Source organism: Phyllostomus hastatus, unplaced genomic scaffold, assembly GCF_019186645.2.
Source record: "Phyllostomus hastatus isolate PE091 unplaced genomic scaffold, TTU_PhHast_1.1 phas_scaffold_46, whole genome shotgun sequence".
NCBI classification, from domain to species: domain Eukaryota; kingdom Metazoa; phylum Chordata; class Mammalia; order Chiroptera; family Phyllostomidae; genus Phyllostomus; species Phyllostomus hastatus.
The window spans coordinates 8,985,762-9,004,602 of NW_025334032.1; the positions used below are offsets into that span (position 1 = coordinate 8,985,762).

General features: G+C 38.3%; 1 non-coding gene across 1 annotated transcript; it reads right to left on the reverse strand.

Annotated features, from left to right (window-relative positions):
* Positions 1 to 984: 984 nt before the first annotated feature.
* On the reverse strand, positions 985 to 1,091 carry LOC123807831. The gene has a single exon (XR_006783708.1). It is a non-coding gene; the product is annotated as a U6 spliceosomal RNA (small nuclear RNA).
* Between the last annotated feature and the right edge of the window lie 17,750 nt (positions 1,092 to 18,841).

The following is an 18,841-nucleotide window of genomic DNA, read 5'->3' on the forward strand; positions in this document are numbered from 1 at the left end:
TTGGAATGTTCTTTATGCAATTTATGTGGGCTATCTGGTTGCAAACTGGGTTTTGATTGTTGTTGTTGTATCTTTGGTAGGTACTTTGCTCTGGCCAGCTGACTGAGAGTCATACTGCTCACCTTTTTGTGTGTGCTGACAGCACCATGTACAGGTGCTGTCAGAACAAAACTAAACAACCCAGGAAAGAAACCCACACCCCCCAAAATAACTCCCATCCACAACCACATATGAACAGCAAATGAACCAATGTTAATTAAGGTGTAAAGTGATTAGAATTATTACAAGAAAAGAAAAATGAATATGAGATGACTAACTGAAAAAAAATGATTTTGAGAGGGTGGAGTGAGGAGAAGTAATAAGAGTAGGGAGTATAAATAAGACAAAGAGAGAAGGAAAATAAAATTTACATCATCAAAAGGGGAAAGAGAAAGGAAGAATGGAGTGAGAGAAGGGAAGTGTGTAGTATTAGGTTTAAACAAAAATTTAAAGAAAATATGGTGAAAAAAAGGGAATGAAATTAGTGAAGATCCACCACAGTAATATCAATAACAAATGAGCAAAGATTAGTATAGGTGGTATGGGAATGAGAGGGAAAAAAGAAAGAAAGACAAGCTTAAGAGATGTTTAGAGGAAAGAGAAGTGATTTTGAGAGGATAGAGGGAGAAGGAATATAAGATGGGGAATGAAAACCAGGCTAGGACAATGAAACATTAAAATTTAAAATGGGAAAAAAAGGGCAGGAGGAAGGCAAAGTAGAGTAGGAGAGGGGCATGGTAAAATTTGAGGTTTTAAAAAAATTATTTTAATTGTTGTTTAAGTACAGTTTTCTGCCTTTTACCCCCGTCCCAGCCCACACCCCTGTCCTCCACACCTACCTCCTGTTTTCACTCCCTCTTATTATTGTCCATGTGTCCTTTATACTTGTTCCTGAAAACCCTTCCCCTTTCCCCCTGAAATTCTCTCCCCTCTCCCCTCTGGTCAAAAAATATGGAATGCTTCATGAATTTGCATGCCATCCTTGTGCCAGGGCCATGCTAATCTTCTCTGTATTGTTCTAATTTTAGTATATGTGCTGCTGAACCAAACACAAAATTTGATATTTGAAATACAAAAATAGGACTTCTGGCCAAGATAGAGGCATAGATAGATACACTGTGACTCCCCACACAACCAAAGAAGGAAAACAATTTAAAAACAAAAAATAACCATAACTGACAGAAAATTGAACTGTATGGAAGTCTGACAACTGAGGAGTTAAAGGGGAAACATCTATCCAGACCAGTAGGAGGGGTGGAGAGGGGAAGCCAGGTGGAGAAGACTCAAGGCAAGGCAGTAGTTAGAGAACTGAGGTGGGCAAGGAGGCAGGTTGTGGAACGTGTTGGGCAAGGCTGCAGCTGGCTGGCAAGGCAACAGCTGGCAGACCTGGTGAGGCATCGGTTGGTGGAGCAAGTGGTCTCACATTCACATGCAGATAAACCAGGAGGAACACCTGGGAAGCCAGACAGACCTCGAAACCCAGGGTCCCAGCATGGGGAAATAAAGCCTCAAACAACTGATTGAAAACACCTGTGGGAGTTGAGGTGGCAATGAGAGAAACTCCCAGCCTCACAGGAGAGTTCACTGGGGAGACCCACAGGGTCCTGGAATGTACACAAGGCAACCTACCTGGGAATCAGCACCAGAAGGGCCCACTTTGCTTGTGGGTAGTAGGGCAAGTGACTGAAATCCAGCAGAGAACAGAGCAAGTGCCATTGTTCCCTCTTGGACCCTTTCCCCACATACAGTGTTACAAAGCAGTGAAGTGGGTTGCTCCACCCTGGTGAAGACCTAAGGCTCTGCCCCTTACACTTAGCAGGCATGTGGAGACAAAAAAGAAATGGCCCAAATGAAAGAACAGATCAAAGCTCCAGAAAAAGTACAACTAATTGATGGAGAGATAGCCAACCTATCAGATGCACAGTTCAAAACACTGGTAATCAGGATGCTCACAGAATTGGTTGAATTTGGTTGCAAATTAGATGAAAAAATGAAGGCAATGCTAAGCGAAATAAAGGAAAGTGTACAGGGAACCAATAGTAATGGGAAGGAAACTGGGACTCTAATCAACAGTGTGGACCAGACAGAAGGAAAAAACATTCAACCAGAAGAGAATGAAGAAACAAGAACTAAAAAATGACAAGAGGTTTAGGAACCTCCAGGACATCTTTAAACATTCCAACATCCAAATCATAGGGGTACCAGAAGGAGAAGAGGAAGAGCAAGAAATTGAAAACTTATTTGAAAAAATAATGGAGAACTTCCCCATTCTGGCAAAGAAAATAGACTTCCAGGAAGTCCAGGAAGCTCAGAGAGCCCCAAAGGAGTTAGACCCATGGAGGAACACACCAAGGCACATCATAATTACATTAGCCAAGAATAAAAATAAGGAGAGAATCTTAGAAGCAGCAAGAGAAAAGGAGACAGTTACGTACAAAGGAGTTCCCATCAGACTGTCAGGTGATTTCTCAAAAGAGACCTTACAGACAAGAAGGGGCTGGAAAGAAGTATTTGAAGTCATGAAAGGCAAGAACCTACATCCAAGATTACTCTATCTAGCAAAGCTTTCATTTAGAATGGAAGGTCAGATAAAGTGCTTCTCAGATAATGTCAAGTTAAAGGAATTCATCATCACCAAGCCCTTACTATATGAAATGTTAAAGGGATTTATCTAAGAAAAAGAAGATAAAAAATATGTACAGTAAAATGACAACAAACTCTCTGTTATTAACTACCATACCTAACACAAGAACAAAAGCAAACTAAGCAAACAACTAGAAGGTGAACAGAACCACAGAAATGGAGATCACATGGAGGGTTATCAACAGGGGAGTGGGAGGGGAAGAGAGGGGGAAAAGGTACAGACTATAAGTAGTATAAATGATAGATAGAAACTAGACAGGGGGAGGTTAAGAATGGTATAGGAAATGTAGAAGCCAAAGAACTTATATGTATGACCCATGGACATGAAATAAAAAGGGGGAATGTCTGTGGGGGGGGGGGTTGTGCAGGGTGAAGGAGAATAAATAGGGGAAAATAGGACAACTGTGATAGCATAATCAATAAAATATATTAAAAAATACAAAAAATAGTGAAGATCTAGAAATAAAATTGTGGAAATGCAACACAACCACTGTATCCAGAACCAGCATGCAAAGTTTGATGAAGGTAGAGAGAGAATAAGGGTATTTAAGAGCTTGTAAAAGAATGTGAGATGACCAATGACAATAAAAATGGTTTTGAGAGTCTGGAGAGAGGAGAATACTAAGAGGGTGGAATAGAAACAAGTCATAGGAAGAGACAAAATAAAATTTAAAACAGAAATAAGAAGAGGAGGGAAGAAGGAAAAATAGAGTAAGAGAAAGGAGGAGCAAAATAAGAGATCTGAAATAAACTATAATCTAAAAACTAGTGACTTAATAGGCACTAACTTGAAGGAAAAGAAATGAATGTTAAAAAGCTATGCAGAAGAGAACATAGTGCAAATCATGAACACTGTGGTGGAATTCATCTCAGTAGAATCCACTGTTTGCCACTGTCTTCTCTTCCTGAATCTGTCCATGGTGATGTCTGATGGTGTCCCAGTCTGGCTCTAGGGAGCCTGCCCAAGGCTGCAAGAGACCCACAATCTGTGGCTGTCTCCTTCAGATTTGGCTGAACCCAATTGTTGTACCTTGCCATGTTTCCATCCGCCCTGGGCCCAGTAGTGGTTCCTTTAACGACCCAAGAAGACTGCCAGTATCTTCTCCACCTGCTTCCAGAGGGGGCCTCTGTTGTGACTAGGTGGGTGGGAACCCAGGGTAACTCCTGGGGGGCACTATTCAGGGAACATGGTAGGAGTGTTTCCCTGTCCTCTCATCACACATCTTCTTCTGTCCCAGATTGTTTTCAATAATGTATGGTTTTTGATGAATTTGCTGACTGTTTACTGTGGGGAGCCAATTTGTGTAAATGAGGCAGCTCATTCCTACTTCGTACAGGGAGCATCTCTGTCCAGATGCTGAGGCTGTGTGGGACCCTAACCCCCACCTTATTGTGGGTGTCTCTATTTTCTCTGCTCTGCTGGGTTTAGTGGATCAGGGCCCAAGGAAAAGTGTACCTTGTAGTGTCTGGTTAAGGGCTCTTTCACAGCTTTTTCTTCTTTCTTCTATGGAAATATACCCAACAGGATGCTCCTGAGCCTGGCCTCACTGATCTGCAGAACCTGTAATTCCACAGGTGGGGGTTAGGCTCACCTGTCTGTGAGGGGATCTAGCTGTCTGCAGCAAACCTCAGGCATTCAGCTCCTGGCCTTCCAGACTTCAACTCTCTTGTAGGAGGACCAGGCCCGAGTTCTCCACTCTGTACAGCCCTCTGCTCACTAGCTATGCTGGGTGGGATACACAGTCCCTTCAGTGTGATTATATATGTCCCTCTGAGTTCTCTGTTAACAGAGCTGCTATGGCTGCATGCACATGCATGCTGAGCCCCGGGTCCCTGCCAAGTCTTGGGTCTTGCCTGAGCTCCCCTTTAAAAGAATTTCTTTGTGGCCCCCATGCTGACACACTGAGCCCTTGGGGGACCTGTTCTCCATGTGCTCCCTGTCTCCAAAAATCACAGAGTCTCTCATGGTCAGGGCTGTCTACCACTTGTCAGAGTCTCCAACAGTTTTAGATAAACTTTCTCTCTGGATCTTTCCTGGGTGGTGTTGGGAAGATAATGCTGCAGTTATACTATAACACAGGCAGGAGCAGGATGCTATCCTCATCCCCTCCAGAGATTTTCAGCCTGGGTGGTTTCTGCTTCCATTGCACTGTTTCTGGAGTTAGCACTTCTCAGATCATCTTTCTCCACCACTGGTGCTCTTGACTCCTATGTCTATCCACAGCCACCCTGACTGTGCAGCAAAAAGTTCTGGTTTGGGCCACAGTGCTGGCAGTTGCTCTGCTTAGAGAGCCTGGGCAACCTGCTCCTGGGCACCCTGCAGGCGGGCAGGCTCTTGTCCCCTCTGGTGTTCTCCCCACTGTCTCATCTGTACACACTCACTCACACTCTCACTCACTCTCTGCTGGATGTTTGAGTTGATTACTCTGGTTAGGCTGCAAGATGGGTCCAGGTCTGGGAGCAAGTAGATGGAGCTTCCATTTACTCTGAAGCCATCTTGGGTCCTCATCTCTCTAGTTTTGAATTAAAATTGAGAGTAGGGATGAGCAAATAAAACCACTCAAGGAGAATGTTCAGGAATCTTTAAAAAGTACAACTTTATAGGTAAGATACCTCCCTCCACTACTGCCAAGAAAAAAAGAGAGCAATTATTGGAGAAAGGAGGGGCTGTATCTTTCCAAAAAATTGTGAGAATAAATAAAACAGCACTTTATTTCTTTCCTCATTTTTTCACTGCCCTAGAACAATGCTTCTCAAACTTAATGTGCACACAAATTACCTGGGGATTTGTTAAATTGCAGCTTCTATCTACCAAGTCTGAGATGAGGCCAGAGATTCTGCATTTATAACAATCTTCTAGGTGATGCTAATGCCATGGGCCACACTTGGAGTAGAATCTAGAGCAGAGTTTCTCAAAATATGGCCTCTGGACCAGCAGTACCTAAGTACTGGTTGGAAATGGAGATTGTGGGGCCTGAGTCTAGGCTGACTATGGTAAATGGAATGCTGTCCTCAACCAACATGTCTACTCTCTTATCCATGGATCCTGTCAATATATTGCATATAAATGAAATTTTTCAGATGTAATTAAGGTTTATGGACTTTTAAGATTATTCTGGATAATCCAGTGGGCCCAATCTAATCACACAGAGTCCTTAAAAATAGAGAACTGTTTCTGGCTGGAGTCAGAGACATAGACAAAAATGGAAAGTTAGAGAGATTCAAAGTATGAAAGGGATGGCCTTGCGGAGGGGGCCACATGAAGAACATGAGAAAGAATCTAGGCAGCCTGTAGGAGCAAAGCTCAACCCATGACTAACAGCCAGAAAGGCAGTGGAGACTTCAAGTAACTAAATTTTGTCAACAACCTGTATGAGTTCAAAAAGAGATCCTTTCCAGAGGCTCCAGAGAGGAATGCGGTGCTGTTGGCTCCTTGATTTCAGCCCTGTGAACCTGTAAGCAGAGAACCCACATGAACTATGCTATGTCTGGACTTCTGACTCACAGAATAGTGAGATAACAGAATTGTGTTTTAAAGTCACCAAATTTGTAGTAATTTGTTTCAGTAGCAATAGGAAATGTATACATTGACTGGATCAGAAACTCTGAATATGGAGCCCCACACTGTTTTTTTGTTTAAACAAGATCTGAAAGCCATTCTGACATTTGATGTAAAAAGATCATCATTAGAGCATGTACAGAACCCAACATAAATGGGGTTCTGCCACATAATAGCTATTGCAACATTGACCAGTCTTTCCAACATCTCTAATCTTTAGTTTTCTCATTTGTAAAATAAGATTAATAAAACAAAGGGTTGATGTACAATGTGGTGATTGCAGGGGGAAGAGAGTATAAGGAAGTTAAGTGATAATGGAAAAATACAATAAAAATAAAAAATAAAACAAAGGGTTGATGTGAGAACCTTGATCAGAATCTTTAGATATAATATTTAAGTTCTTAATTCAGCAGGTCCTCAAATGTTACTGTTTTTCCTTCCTTCCATTTTCTTTCATGGATACACTAAATGTAAATAGTATTGATGAAGGTGATGTCAGCTTTCTGCAGCTTAGGGCTTGGAACTTGACCTTGATTGCCATTGTGTAAATATGAGCTAGAAAGGAAAAAAAAAGAATCAGAAATAAGATGCAGGTCTAGTTTGTAAGAAATTGCTCTGTTCAGCTTAATTGCTACTCTTCAAAAAGAGAAAAATGTGTATGTTTCTCTTGTTTTGAGAAAAAAATTCAGCACTGTTCAAATCTGGATACAGAGCATTGGATTCTAAATGTAACCTTTTAATGATGGCAAGAGTGTAAATTGGTTATTTGCATCATGCAGTCTTTGTAGTGGGACCACAACAGCTACAATACATTTATATTCTGTACATTGTTAAGAATGCAATGTACTAATTCTAGGTTGCTAGGATACTAATGCTTATTAATTTTGAAAAAATTTTGAGTGTATTTTCTTTCATTTATGTCCATGTCTGAGCTGAAAACATTAGCTAATTCTTTCTCTTTTATTCACTCTGCATAGTGAGCTGCTTCTTCAGATAATTACACATTCTTCTCCATGATCACTTCAACCTTTCTTTTCTGAGCATCAGTCACTCTGTGATGAAATTTGTTGATCGGGTTTATTTTGCAATGATACAGTTTGCAAAGTCTCAGGTTCATAGTCATTTTCCATTGCTGTTTAGACGAGACTAAAACTTCCAACCAATCAATACTTCTAGATTAATTTTCCCTCTCTGTGAAATAAAAAAAGGAATTAAGAGTTAAATTAGGCTTCCTGGCTTGTGTATTTATTAATTAATCAACCTTCCACATAATACTAAATGAATGTTTATCATACAATATCCACATACTGATGTCTGTGTGTGCCAGCTTGAAAATAGTGCTGAGCTGAAGCAAAATTCTATCTGCTGTGAACATTTTTATAATGAGATAAAGCCCTGGAAACTTTGAAACCCATTTAAAAAATGACCTGAATAAGCTCTCAGAGAAAATTAAATGGGAGAAAGGTCATGAATTAGAAGTAAATATATATTTAAATAGCATTAAGATGGCATCTTTTTTTTTAATCCTCATGCAAGGATATGCTTATTGATTTTAGAGAGAAAGGAAAGGAGGGTGGAGAGAGGGGGTGGGGAGAGAGAGAGAGAGAGAGAGAGAGAGAGAATACTGATGTGAGAGAGGAACATCAATGCGTTGCCTTCTGTATTTGCCCTGACTGGGGATCAAACTTGTAACCTATGTATGTGCCCTGACCAGGGACTGAACCAGGAACCTTTCAATGTACAGAATAACACTCCAGCCAACTGAGCAACCCAGCCAAAACAAGATGGCATCTATTCTTTACTGCACAGTTACTGGTTTTATTGATGTAAAACTGTGTCTGGGTAATTTGGAGGTAGAGTTGGGAGGATTCTGTGACTTTGAGATCCTCCTCCTTTAAATACACATCTAGCCCAAATCTCCCACATCTACCTTATATTTCTTATTATCAGGTGTATTATATATGTTTAGGGCCCAGAGGATGTTGCTAAATATTTTATGTGTAACATGTTGATTTTCTCTAACAGTGGGGTAAAAAGCAGAGGTTAGTTACCTAAAAAAGTGTGGTCCTCAGACCAGAAGCACCAGAATCAGCTGGGAACTTGTTAGAACTGCTGAATCTCAGAGTCTAGATCTTCTGAACTAGAATCTGCGCTATCAACAAATCCTACACAATTTCCATGTACTTTAAAGGATGAGAACTGCTGGGGTAAAAAAAATTGGCTGGGAAGTAGGGGCGTGGAGAACATAAAGAATGTGGAGGAGAGAGGTGGTAAAAGACAATATTAGACAGAAATGTGCTTCTCATCTACTTGCCATCAAATGTGAAGAGCTTACAATGAGTCTTGAAAGCTGTTTTGCCTTTTTATCCTAGTGTTCAGTAGAAGGCATGTGTTTAATGATTGAGTACATTTGAGGGTATAGAGAAAATTGCTTCTGTTTTCTAATGTAGTGTCTTCTGAACTTTAGCATGATTTTGAATGAAAAGTGGTGTGGATAATGGACAACTCAAGGGTTTTGTGGCTACATTGAACTGGGTTGTAACTCTGACTCTGATAATGTTCTGTTAAAAGGGTTTTTTACTCTAAACAGTTTTTAATAAATATTTTTAGTAATTTTTTTTTTGCAAAATAGGTAACACAGCAGTGCTATCATAGATGGATTACATGAGATGATGATGATGATGCATAAGAAGTTTGAAGTTCAGTGACCAGAACCAGGTAGGTATCTAAGAAATGTGTCTTTGTTTCTTCTTTCCTACCAATCACTCACTGATCCATCCCATACCCATTGTCATGTAGATACAAATATATGATTATAAATCTATTTTCCATCTGTTTGTCTATCCATCCAACCATTCATATGTATATCTGTCATATATTTATCTATCTTTCTTTCTACCTGTCTTTTCTTCTGTCTTCTGATATAAGTAATTGTTTCTTGTCTTCTCATCAGATATGCCACCTTCACTACCTATAGTCCCTTTTCCATGTATGCGAGTAAAGATATGGAGGCAAGTCAGGTGTTTGGGAAGAAATGCTCCAAAAAGCTGAGCTTGCAAGGTATTGACTACTATTGTATTAATATTATGTATGCATTGTGTCCAGCTTCATGGATCACCACTCTATTTCCTCCTAGAAGATGATTGACATTTTCCAGAGCCCATCGTATCCCTTTCAACATGTTCTTAGGGATCCACTGGCCAAGTGAAATGGGCATCAATCTAGATTCGATGTTTCCATGCACATTTTTCTCCCAGCTTGTTCCCCATCTCCTACACACTTCTGTAATTGTGTTGGGAGTGCTCATAAATACCAGTAAGGAGGGTTAAACTCAGTTTATTTAGGCTTTTGTTGACATTTAGGTTCTGATCACAACCTAGAAAATATTGGTCTCTAAATCCCCCCACTTTCTATTCTGAGGGTTTAGGAAAGAATGACGAGAACACCTATTTTGTGCTTTTGTTCTCACAGGGAAGGCTTTTGAGCTCAGGTGTCTTCAGGTAATCAGTATCAGAATCCTGACATTGAGAGAACAGGATTTTCATATTAAAACTGATCTTTCAACAGGAACTGACATTATTCCCTACTGAGCAAAACTACTCATTTATCATATATGTGACAAAAATGTGCTCCAGCATATGGTTTCGCCTTTAATAGGAAAGAAGTTATTTTAATTGCTAGTTAAGACTACTGGGTTACTTTAATTTGAAGATTCTTTATTAATTGTGATCTATTTCATTTAAAGAAGTGATAAATGAGATTTGATGTTAACCTCCCAATTATTAAATTTCATCGGCACCATTATAAGATTTGAGGTCATTCTTTTGATACTGCGCCATTTATGTTTAAGAACTTGGGATACTTGAAGTGTAGGCAGAGTTCTCATGCATAGTAGGTTCTTAATAAATGTTTGAAACCTTGGGAAGGAAGATATGTATATTCTTGTCCCCCATTTCCTTTAATGTTCTTGTTCCTATAACTGAGGGGTAGCACATAATTTCTTCTCATTAAATCCCTCAATTGAAACATAAATAGCAGCACTTGCTTAAAATACCTATGTCACATGTTGAAAGCTGTACATTTGCTTATAGTGAATTAATGCAGTCAGTTTCCTTATTCTGACTTTATTTAGGTAATGGCAAGCAGGAGCGTAGCTACTTCAAATAGTATATGTACCTGTTGTGAAATAGAGAATGACTGTTTTTAGCCTGTGGGATGTAAGTTCTATTAAACTACCATTAGGAAAGAGTATATTTTGATGGAAAGATTATATATAATATTAGAATCCTTGATATCTGAGTTCTTGTCTTATTTCTCCTCTTCATTGAATTATGACTTTGAGCAAGTTACTTATCTTGCTCAAGAGGTTGGAGATGAATGTCTTCTTCAGTTCCATTGAATTCTTAAGGTCTGTCATTCCCTTTCCCCTCTGTCAAGTCTCAGAACCTTGAATCTCACTTGGGTTTTATCACTAACTTGCTGTTTAACTGAGGCCAGATACAGGTCTTTATTTCCACATGTGTCATTATAGTTTTATAAAGAACATTCTTGGGTTTTAGCCTTTAAGTGATTAGTTGAACACATTTTTAAAGAAATTATGAGAATTTAAATATAATGTATCTATGAGCTGCCTAGGTTACAGAAGAGACAATGCAACATGCCTCTTTCTAATGACTCAGAGATGTTAGTTAAACACTGCATGGATGTGTTTTGACACATGTGTGTCCTGAGGGTCATGGAGGTGCCTTAGCCCATCACTTCAGTCAGGGACATGGAATTTTCATAGTGTTTAGTATCTTCATCTTGTCTCCCTTGATGTTAGTTATTACTTTTTATGATGTTAGCTACCAGGGGAATACAAGTCACTAAACTTCACATCAACGCCTTTTAATTTATACATCATACTAAGCCTGTGGCTTCTGACTTCAGGGAGACTCTTTTTTTCTTGAGAGCAAAGTACATGGACTTATTGACAACACTTTTCTTTACAACTTATAGGCCTTTTAAACTGATTTATTTGGTTGGTAACAGTCACTTGAATGTCTACAGTTCCAGAAGTAGAAGTTGAGGGTGGGTTCTCATATATAACTGTATGCAGATATAGAGTCAGTAATATATCATTATCAAGTCAATAAGAGAACTTGTCCTGGAAATGCTCCAATGCTTAAACATTCCTCCAGCTGTGCTCTTTCTACTTACCTTCTCTTCCCTTTGATGGCATCTCTAAGAGGCAGTTTCTTCATAACTCATTGAAATAAGCCTCTAAAGAGCTCACCCTGCTAATTCACAGGATGTGTTCCCATATGTGTGACTGTAAGCTAAGATTCCTTCTGGGATCCAAAAATATATGGAATCTCTGACATTTTGAATGTTGTACACTTCATTTAGGAACTCATCCAGGAGGTGACAGATCCACAATATAGATAGCCTTTGACAATGCAAGCTTTGAGGGACAATTTATGTATTTTTTAGAACTTTATTTTATCATGTCATGGTGCCTGTTTCATGGTAAATTCATGCTTTTTAAACTACTTCACCAACAGAAGAGCAGAAACAGGGAGAGAAAGCAGCTTAAATATCATTTTAACAAGGTATATAGTGAAGGAGGAGAGTAAGATGATTACATGAAATGAAATGTTTAAAATCAGTGGCAGATCTCAATTATCCATCGACCCTTTGTTTTTCCTGAGCGCAGCACTAACAACAGATAAAATATATAAGCACTTATATGTTCATATAAACACCAGTTGCCAAAATAGAGCATGTTCTTTTCCTTCTCCTTGGAATATGGTAGAAATGAAAGACTAATTCCTATTGCTTTTTCAGTTCTCAGTAGCTGTTGAGAAACTGTTTCTGTTATGTTTCCATTTTGTGGAATAGACACTGTAAAATTTCAAAAGTAAAGCCAAAATGCTAGTGGAAAAGATCTATATGAATTTGTATGTGTTCTCTTTTCCACAGCTGTCATCTTATTTGTTCTTCAAAGGTGTATCAAGGCATTACCCATGATACAATTAAGTTCTTAGCCTTGAGCCATACTCAGAATGACCATCTCAAATCCAATAAACAGTAGCTCTATGACTATTTTATTACATGCTGTGATGCTCACAGTCATAAGTGGTTACCTTGAACTTTGTCCCCTTTTTGGTTTTCAAAGTTGTGAATCAATTAATTTGAAGTGACGCATATAGAGGCAGGCTCTCTAACTTGCTCCCTAATGGTTTACCTTTGTACACTGTCCTGAATGGAAGTAAAAACTTATTCCACAAAGTAGACATATTTCTGTTGTAAATAGTAAAGAAGAAAAGGGAAGATAGAAGAATAAAATTCAGTGGAATAATATTTCAAAAAAATATCTTTGGGTTCTCATAAAAATACTAGGTTTCATGATGGTGAGGTGGCTCCCAGAAATGCCACCCTGAAAATATCTTATTTTTATGGAGCATTATCAATCAACCAACCAACTAATCAACCAATCTACCTGTTAAGCAATAAGGTAAAAATGTTTGAGCACTTATTTTATGTTTAGGATTATTAGATTTTATTGATGAATGAATATATTTATTTATCAGATAAATATATGTTGGTTGCTTTCTTTGAGTTAATAAGGCATACACTAGTTGCCAATACAACAGGACATAGACACTACCCTCAATAAGCTCCTAGTTTATTCAACCATGAATGCATAGTTTAAATACTATAAGTACAATCATAGAAATATTTTCAGGGCATTGTGAAATCTATTAATTCACCCATTTCTTCATTCATTTAACTTCTACAATGTTCTAGCCATTGTGCTAGTGTCTGGAAATAACAATGTTAAACATGGCAACATTAGCAATGGCTGTCATGGAATTTATGTTTTCATGGCATAGAAAACATTAAATAAACAAAGAAATAAATGCATTAAATAAATGCATTTAAAAAAATTAAAAAATAAGAACCACAAAATTATGCTAGGTAACAGAACAAAAGCATGAGGATTTATGAGAATGTATAGCACAGGTCACCAGATGTACTCATACAATGAAGCTTTGCTTTGAGCTACCAAGTATCCACATATGTTCTATGAGTGGGATCATCATAATCTTTTTTTTAATCTTTCTTTTATTGTTGTTTGAGTACAGTTGTCTCTATTTTCCTGCTACTATGCCACCCCACCCCACACATGCCCGCCCCCATCCTCAAACCAACCCCTTTGGGCTTTGTCCACGTGGCCTTTATACATGTTCTAAGATGACCCTTCCCCTATTTCTTTATTCTTTGATGTTCTTTGATAACCCTTTCCCTATTTCCCCTATTATCCCTCTCTCCCCTCTGGTTACTGTCAGTTTGCTCTTTATTTCAAAGTCTCTGGTTATATTTTGCTTGCTTGTTTGTTTCGTTGGTTAGGTTCCACTTACAGGTGAGGTCATATGGTATTTGTGTTTCACCACCTGGCTTATTTCACTTAGCATAATGCTCTCCAGTTCCATTGATGCTGTTGCGTAAAGTAGGAGCTCCTTCTTTCTCTCTGCTGCATAGTTTCCATTGTGTACATGTACTACAGTTTTTTGACCCATTCTTTTACTGATTGACATTTAGGTTTCTTCCAGCACTTGGCTATTGTAAATTGTGCTGCTGTGAACATTGGGGTGCATAAGTTCTTTTGAATTGGTGTTTCAGGATTCTTAAGGTATAATCCCAGCAGTGGAATTGCTGGGTCAAAAGGCAGTTCCATTCTTAGTTTTCATAGGAAATTCCATACTATTTTCCACAGTGGCTGCTACAGTCTGCATTCCCACCATCAGTGCACCCAGGTTCCCTTTTCTCCACAATCTCTCTAGAACTTATTGCTTGTTAGTTTGTTTATGATGGCCATTCTCACCAGTGTGAGGTGGTAACTCATTATGCTTTTAATTTGTATCTTTCTGATGGCTAGTGATGCTGAGCATCCTTTTGGGTCAACTGTATGTCTTCCTAGGAGAAGTGTTTGTTCAGGTCCTTTGCCCGTTTTTTAATTGGGTACTTGTCTTCTTGGAGTGGAGTCGTGTGAGTTCTTTACATATTTTGGAGATCAAACCCTTGTCTGAGGTATCATTTGCAAATATATTTTCCCATACATTTAGTTCCCTTTTCATTTTAATGCTATTTACTTTAGCTGTGCAGAAGCTATTTATTTTGATGAGATCCCATTTTTTAATTCTTTCTTTTATGTTCCTTGCTCTAGGGAATGTATCTGTGCAAATATGCTGTGTGGAATATCTGAGAATTTCTTGCCTATGTTCTCCTTTAGAACAAATAAGACTTCCATGGTGTTATGACTTATATTTAAGTCTTTTATCCACCTCGAATTTACTTTTGTATGGTGTAAGTTGGTCATCAAGCTTCTTTTATTTGCATGTAGCTGTCCAGATTTCCCAACACCATTAGTTGAAGAAGCTATTTTTGCTCCATTTTATGCTTCTGCCCCCTTTGCTAAATATTAATTAACCATAGAGATGGGTTTATTTCTGATTTTTCTATTCTATTTCATTGATCTATGTGTCTGTTCTTATGCCAGTACCAGACTATTTTGATTACAGTAGCCTTGTAATATTGTTTGATATCAGGTATTGTGATCCTTAACTGCTTTCTTCTTTGTTAAAATTGCTGCAGCTCTTTGGGGTTTTTTATGGTTCCATATACATTTTTGAAGTGTTTGTTCTATGTCTGTAAAATATGTCATTGGTATTGTAATGGGGATTGTCTTGAATCTATAAATTGCTTTGGGTAATATGGACATTTTGATGACGTTAATTCTTCCAATGCATGAACATAGTATAAGCTTCCATTTGTTTGTGTCTTCCTTAATTTCTTTCTTCAGTGTTGTATAGTTTTCTGAGTACAGGTCTTTTACTTCTTTGGTTAGCTTTTATTCCTAGGTACTTTATTTTTCTTGCTGCTGTAGTAAATGGGATTTTTTTCCCCTGATTTCTGTTTCTGATATTTCATTCTTGGAATGTAAAAATGCCTTCTATTTATGAATATTGACTTTGTATCCCACTGTTTTGTCAAATCTTTTATTAGGTTGAGCAGTTTTTTGGTGGCGTCTATAGGATTTTGTATGTATACTATTATGTCATCTGCAAACAATGATAGTTTTGCTTCCTCCTTTCCAGTTTGGATGCCTTTTATTTCTTTTTCCTATCTTATTGCTGTAGCTAAGATTTCCAATACTATGTTTAGCACAAGTGGTGAAAGCACACACCCTTAACTTGTTCCTGATCTTACTGGGAAAACTTTTAGTTTTTGCCTGTTGAGTGTGATGTTGGCTGCAGGTTTTTTGTATATGACCTTTATCATGTTGGGGTATTCATACTCTTGTTCCACTTTGCTGACTGTTTTTTATCACAAATGGGTGCTGTACCTTATCAAGTGCTTTTTCCACATGTATTGATATGACTTTGTGATTTTTGTCTTTGCTTTTGTTTATGCGATGTATTACATTTATTGGTTTGCAAATATTGCACCATCCTTGCATCCCTGAGATAAATACTATTTTTCTAGAAATTTGTTCATTTCACACAGACATATCATTCTTTGTAGTAGTTTTTTTTACAGTCCCTCAAATTTCTGTGGTATCAGTTGTAATCTCTCCTTTTTCATTTCTGATTTTATTTATTTGAGTCCTCTCTCTTTTTTTCTTGATGAGTTTGCTTAAGGCTTGCTGATTTTGTTTACTTTTTCAAAGAACCAAATCCTGGATTTATTGATCCTTAGAATTGTTCTTTTAGTCTCTATGTCATGTAATTGTGATCTAATCTTGGTTATTTCCTTCCTTCTACTCCGTCTGGGCTTTGTTGTTGTTCCTTCAGTTTTCTTAGATGTATCATTAGATTGTTTACTTAAAATATTTTTATCTTTTTTTTCTGTAGGCCTATGAACTTCCCTCTCAGGACTGCCTTCACCCTGTTCCATAATTTTGGATTCTTGTGTGCCCATTTCCATTTGTTTCCAGAAACTTTCTGATTTCTTCCTTAATCTCATTCTTAGCTAATTCATTGTTTAATATCATGCTATTCAATCTCCTGAGTTTGTGTGTTTTTGAGTTTTTTCCTTGAGATTGGTTTCTTGTTTCAGTCCCCTGTGATCTGAAAAAAATGCTTGATATGATTTCAATTTTCTTGAACTTGGTGAGGTTGGTTTTGTGTCCTGTTATGTGGTCTATCTTTGAATATGTTCCATGTGCATTTGAAAAAAATGTGTACTTTGCTTCTTTGGGATGAAGAGTTTCAATATATATCTCTTAAGTCCATTTGAAGTAGGGCATTGTTCAATGCCACAAAATCCTTGTTGATATTTTGTTTGGAAGATCTCTCTATTTTTGACAGTTGGTGTTAAAATCCCCTGATAGAAGTGTGTTGCTGTCTATATCTTTCATGAAGTCCTCTGGGATTTTCCTTATATATTTGGGTACTCCTATGTTGGATGCATATATGTTTACAATGTTTATATCTTCTTGATGTATTCTCCCCTCGAGTATTATGAATTGTCCTTCAGTGTCTCTTTTTATGGCTTTGGTTTTGAAGTGTATTTTGTCTGATATGAGTATTGCTACCCAGTTTTTTTTTCCTGTTCATTATCCTGGAATACTTTTCCCCAACCCTTCACTTTCAGTCTGTGTAGGTCTTATGTTCTGAGTTCATCTCTTGTAGGCAGCATATGTGTGGGTCATGTGTTCTTATCCATTCAACTATCCTATGTCTTTTGATTGGAGTATTTAATCCATTATCATTTAAGGTTTTATTGATAGGTACTTATTCATCCCCCCCTTTGTACCTGTCTCTCTCACTCTTTTTCTTCATCCTCTTAAAGCTGTCCCTTTAGCATATCTTATAGTGCTGGTTTGGTGGAGGTGTATTCTTTTAGCCTTCTTTTGTCTAGGAAACTCCTTATTTCACCTTCCATTTTAATTGAGAGCCTTGCTGGATGGAATAGTCTTCATTGCAGGCCTTTGCTTTTCATTACTTGGAATATTTTCTGCCATTCCCCTCTGACTTGTGGTATTTCTGTTGAGGAATCAGCTACTGGCCTTATCAGAGTTACCTTATATGCTACTTCTTGTTTCTCTCTTGCTGTCTTTAAGATTCTCTCTTTGTCTTTAAAACTTGGCATTTTAATAATGATGTGTCCTGGAGTAGGCCTTTTTGGGTCTATCTTGCTTAGGACCCTCTGTGTTTCCTGAACTGTAGTAGACCATCCTGCGTGGTGTGGGCCCAGCCCTCAGTGACAAACATTTACCGCAAAATAGCTTCCTAAAAGCCATGCTGAACCTTCCAAGGACCAGTGTAACTGGTTCAACCACTTTTGCCTTTTCATTTGCAAATATCCCTCTTCTGTGATATGATTAGCAGCATTGGCTCCTTTGTTTTCTGTAAAAGGTAACCACCTAAAGCAAACCTGTGCATAGTAAATGAGAACCATCATGTAATGGAGGAGAAACCTATTAAAGGCCTGTCATGGCAGAGGCTGCGGCTTTTGCTCCCCTTGAGAGAAAAGGCATGTTGTCCCTTTTCCTCCACTGGACTTGGTAGTCTGTGTGAATGTCTCATTTCATCCATAATGACACAGACACTGGGGGCCGGTGTCTGCATCACTGAATGTGCATGGTTTTCTCTTCTCCAGGTTCAGAAAGTTTTCCATCATTATTTTTTCAAACATGGTTTCTATCCCTTACTCCTTTTCTTCCCCTTCCGGTATTCATATGATTCTCACGTTGTTTCATTTCATGTTGTGTTGCACTTCCCTTAAGGTATCATTATATTTTTTGAGTCTTTCTTTATGCAGCTGCTCTATCTGGGTGTTTCTTTCTACCTTGTCTTTCAGCTCACTGTTTTGGTCCTCTGCTTCATCCAGCCTGCTTGTAATTCCTTCTAGTGTGTTTTTTACTTCCGATATGGTATTCTTCATTTCTTCTAAGTTCTTGTTCATAGTTTCTATTTCTTTTTTTCACACTGTTGTAGTTCTCACTCAGTTCTTTGTAGCTGTCTGTGAGTTCCTTGGGTGTCCTCATTCTTTTAATCATTCTTTTAAATTCTATATCTGATAGTTTGCTTGCTTCCATATCATTTAGCTCTTTTAGTGGGGAGTCTTCCATTCCTTTTGATTGCAGGTTTTTTCTAAGTCTTCCCATTTTTTAGGTGATTCTTTGTTACCTATTTTGTTTCTGTGATTCCCAATGCTCTGCTTTACTAGCTGTCTTTGTAGGCTGAACCTCTATGGAAGGAGTTCTGTGGGACTCAGTGATGGTCCCTTTGATCTCCTTGTCTGAATGCTCTAGGTTTTCCCTTTCTTCTGTTTGTGTGGGCTCTCTTCTTGTACTTGGGTTTTACTCATTGGTGGTTCTTTTGTTGGTTGGTGCTCTCCTACAGCGGGTTTACTGGTAATTAAAACTCATACCTTATCTTCTACGTGATCAGGGGCAGGGTGAGGGGAAATGGATTAAGACATTGGGAGAGTATTCTATGGGATTTATAGTACCAACAAGTAGAGAACAGATAGGAGAACATTGGAGATGTCCAGCAATAACTGTGATGTTTCACCCAACTAGCCACTTTTTATAAAAGTGAAAAAAAGGTA